Source organism: Acomys russatus, chromosome 30, assembly GCF_903995435.1.
Source record: "Acomys russatus chromosome 30, mAcoRus1.1, whole genome shotgun sequence".
NCBI classification, from domain to species: domain Eukaryota; kingdom Metazoa; phylum Chordata; class Mammalia; order Rodentia; family Muridae; genus Acomys; species Acomys russatus.
In genome coordinates this window covers 29,802,265-29,807,141 of record NC_067166.1, presented here as the reverse complement: position 1 = coordinate 29,807,141, position 4,877 = coordinate 29,802,265, and the positions used below count along the sequence as shown (strand labels likewise).

Here is a 4,877-nt window from a genome sequence, read left to right as displayed (position 1 = left end):
ATATATTTAAACTTTAACTATAAGCAAATTAAAACAGACTCTTGCAAAACAGAATACTATTCACAGTTGCCTAAACAGATCTTATAAAACATAAAAATCAGGATGCTGAATGGGTGCCTGTGGTGAAAACAGCAGGGTCAAAACTCTCACAACAAACTAGGGACCACTATAATTAACAAACACAACTAACACACCAATAATTGTTCTTGTCAACCACCAATCTGAAGAAATTCAAGATTATCTCCTCCTTCCTCAGCCTGGAATTGTTTATTACCAGAGAGCAAATTGATCTTTAATGTCTGCTAGGCAACTTGTAGCTTCTGAAACAGGAACAAAAGACATGATGAGGGAATCATTTAAGTTGAGCTCTAGAGGGAATTCTGCATCTCTCTGCTACAGCCAGCCTCTTCCACCTCTGGTGAGGGCTTCCTAAAGGTTCTTGCTTCAGAAGACTTGGATTGTTTTGCTCTGCTCCTGTAGTCTTGTGCTCAGACTGTTCCTAGAGACTGAGGAGTCGGCCTTGACTGTGGCCTTTTTCCTTTCACTTCCTCAGCTGTTGCTGTTATTTCTCTTCAACAGCGACATATACTATTGCTCTCCTACTCCTTCAGTCCCATCTCCTCTGTCAACTCTTGCAAGCTGGAGACAGGCCTCTACATGACACTGATACTATCCAAATGGGACCAGGGACTTACCTACATAAAACTTATTCTTGCTGATTTACAGGACAAATGGGACCAGGGACTTACCTAGATAAAACTTCTTGCTGCTTTACAGGACAAATGGGAGCAGGGACTTACCTAGATAAAACTTCTTCTTGCTGATTTACAGGACAGTCTGTCCTACTGTCACTTTTGTTCTTGGCCTCTCTTCATCTCCAAGTCAACACTGTTTCCTGCTCCACCAGACCACATGCAGTACATAGCATGTCATTCAATCTTTGTGGGAGGGAAGACATGGTCACACACTGGACAGTACACCTGGGTACTAGATATGAATGCAGGAGGAGGATTTTCTTTCTTACAGTCTGCCCTACTATCAATCTACTCATCTCTCACTGTCATTCTTACTTCAACGGGGATCTCTCTGCTATCTGGAGAGTCTTCTTTATTGGGGTTAAGGGGCCCAGGGCAACTTAATTGTGTCTCAGGGCAAAGAGTGATTTCTTCTGCCTAACTCTCTGTCATGAAGAATAAGCTTCTCTTACTGGTCAAAGCTGCAGTGCTCTGTGAGGCAGGCACAGTTTCATCTCCTTTATATCGTCAGAACTTCTTCAGAAGTTTCTTCAACAAATAGATGTTGAGAAGACTTCAGTAGTTCCAGAGTCTATTGATGGAAATGTGAAGATGGTACAGTAGCCAGAGGGCGAGCTCTGGTAGCAGTAGCATCAGGAGACCAGCAGCTATTTAGGCCTTCAGCAATGAGTTTCCTCAAGAGCTCCTCTTCTTTCTCCTCCTGGTTGTTCCCCTCCCTAGCTTCCTGCTCATTCATTTTGAGAGCCGAAGCAAAATGCTCTTCTTCTGACATCTGTGCAATTTTCCTGTTAGCCAAACACTTGGATCTTTTTTGACTGTTTTGTCTCCATTTTCTGCAATTCATTCTCTTCTTCTGTTCCTCTCTATCAATATCAGATATCACTATGAGTAAGGCCTTAAATCAATGTTCCTTCTTTATGCTTACAGAACTGGCACACTCTGGATCTTGCTTCTCCAAGTCCTGGCATCCAGAGGCATCTTTAATTTTTTTTTCTTTCTTTGTGGCTTCCTTTTGCCCCAGTGCCACCCGTTCCACCAAGCACCTTCCGAAAGCTGGTGGTTTTGAGCAGCCTCAACTCCTCAAGAAGTAGAGAACCTCCATGAAAGCCTTCACTTACCAGGAAACTGGGACAGAGGGGAGGGCATCCTATTGGGACTCTAAATGAGAGATGCATGGGAGAATAGCAAAATAAAAGGCTACAGAGGGTCCTAGAAATCTACAAGTAGAATAATATGATAGGCGGATTTGGGCCCAGGTGTCCCGCTCAAACTAAGGCACCAGCCAAGGACAATACAGGAGGTAAACTTTAAACCCCTTCCCAGATCTAGCCAATGGTCAGAACATTCTCCATACTTAGTGGAGAGTGTGATATGACTTTCTCACGTACTCTGGTGCCTCACATTTGACCATGTTCCCTGGAGGGGGAGACCTGGTGGCACTCAGAGGAAGGACAGCAGGTAGCCAAGAAGAGACTTGATACCCTGTGAGCATATACAGGGGGAGGTGATCCCCCTCAGGAACAGTCATAGGGGAGGGAAATAATGGGAAAATGGGGGGGGGATGGGAGGATACAAGGGATGGGATAAACATTGAGATGTAACAAGAATAAATTAATAAAAAAAGTAACAAAACAAAACAAAACAAAATAAATAAATAAATAAATGCCACATGGGGGGGGGGGAAGAAGTAGAGAACATGGGAGGCCTCTTTCCACTTTTCAAGGCTTAGTGCTACTTAGAATGCAGATTTGAATGTAAAAGTAGATGAGATCCAACCATAACCTTTTATGATACAGTTGATTCTGTGGTATCAGCAATACCTTACACTCAGTTGGAGCTCTAGTGCCTTTCATGGGAGATGACAGTCTACACTGCTTTTAGATTTTCTTCTTCCTTCACTTTGCTATGTTGAAATCTCTAAACTCAGTTTGTTTCAGAACTTTTACCCTTGCCTGCTGGGTCTTCAAGAAAGAGACAATTTTTTACTCCTTCAGTGTACTGAGATTTCTGAAATAAAAAAAAATAAAAATTAAATTATCTTGACAGAAATGCAAAATCTTATTATCAGTAGCTAATATTTATCATTCTTATGAATCTACTTTAGCATAGAGTTAAGAGATATTTGCTTTGAGAAATTTACTGCGTTCAACAATATTTTATTATTATTAAAACTGTGGGTATGAACATTCTAAACATAATATGCTTGTAGAATATGTGTATTATTGTTTTGCATTATTTTGCTAATTACACCATAGCAATTTAAATACATATAATGGTTTGTGTGTGTGTGTGATTTTATGGTGTGTGTGTGTGTGTGTGTGTGTGTGTGTCTATGTTGGCATATGTATATTTCTTGTTTTCTTTGCCTGTTTTGTTAGTATGTTGATTTTATTTCTGTTTTATGTGTTTTTATTTGCTTGTTTGTTCTCTTAAGAAAGAGAAAGAGAGTATGAAAGTGGAATGTAGAAGTTAGGGAGGATCTGGGAGAAGATGGGGGAGAGGAAGCCATGATCTCTGAAAATTGGGAATAGTTGTACCTCAAGACTCAGCTATACCACTCCTGGGCGTACACCTGAAAGATGCTCCACCATAAAACAAGGACATTTGCTCAGCTATGTGCATAGCAGCTATATTGGTAATAGCCAGAATCTGAAAAAAAAAAAAAAAAAAAAAAAACTCTAGATGTCCCTCAACCAAGAATAGATAAAGAAACTGAGGTACATTTACACAATGAAATAATACTCAGCTATTAAAAACAAGGACACCTTGAATTTTGCAGGCCAATGGATGGAACTAGAAATGATCATCCAGAGTGAGGTAACCTAGACCCATAAAGACACACATGATATATACTTACTTATAAGCAGATATTGATCACATAGTATAGGTTACTTACACTATAATACACAGACCTAAAGAAGCTAAATAATGAGGAGGAACATATGGAGAGTGCTTAATTACTGATCTGAAGGGCAAATACAATAGTCAGTAGGCACAATTGCATAGAAGCAACAGGATGAAAGCCTATCATAGAGGTCCTCTGGAGGACTCCACCACCCATCAGAGCATCCTAGCAGATGCTGATACTCACATCCAAACTTCTAGGTGGAACACAGGGAGTCATATGGAAGATTTGGGGCAAAGAAGAAGCTGGAGAGGACAGGAGCTCTACAAGGAGACCAGTGGAGCCAACAAATCCTGGCAGAGGAGGAGGGTGAACAGAGGCTGGTGCACCAACCAAGGACCATGCAAGGTGAGGACCTAGGCCCTCTGCTGAGATATAGTCCATAGGCAGCACAGTCCTCTTGTGTTTTCTATAATGTGGGAAGTGGAGAGTATTATGGATATGGACTCTGGTGCCCACACATTGATTACCTCTCCCTGTCAGGGAAGCTTTGCTAGGCCACAGAGGAAGACGATACACTCAGTCCAGATGAGAATTGATAGGCTGAGGTCAGATGTTAGGGGAGGAGGACCACCCTCTCTGAGGCCTAGGTGAGGCATAGAGGTGTAATGAGGGAGGGAAGGTGGGACTGGGAGTCGCGAAGAAGTAGGCTACAAATAGGGATATAAAGTGAACAAATTAAAAATAAAAAAATGAAAACAAAAAAAAAATCCAAAACAAATGAAAATAATTTTATTTTAAATGAAAAATAGCTTAAGAAAAAAAGTTTTGTCACCTTTAAATTTCTGTGTCTGAAAAAATCAAAGCAAGGAAATAAAAACAACCCACAAAACACTGTGAAAGAAGAACAATAGATAAAGACACAATGGTGTGGTCAGTCATCAGATGGACCTGAAAGTGAAGACAGGGCCACAAGAAGCCATTTTTGAGTCTTTGATTTTTATACAATTTTATATTAATTCTGGCAGATTCAAACCTGTTAGATCCATATTGTTAAACTGATTACTGAATTCTCACTATGAAGAATAATATATATATGTGTGTGTGTGTGTGTGTGTATATATATATCAGAAAAATCAGTGTTTAATATTAGTAAAGGAAATGCAAAATGCATTCTGGAATTTGACTCTATTTAATAGACAATTTAAATTCAAAATAAACTAAGGATACACTTTTTTCCTTCTCAGTCCTATTTCTACAATATGTAATATAGTAAT

General features: G+C 40.0%; 1 pseudogene; it reads right to left on the bottom strand.

The window, feature by feature from the left end:
• Positions 1–270: 270 nt before the first annotated feature.
• On the bottom strand, positions 271–4,649 carry LOC127212397 (BRCA1-A complex subunit RAP80-like; annotated as a pseudogene).
• Positions 4,650–4,877: the final 228 nt, after the last annotated feature.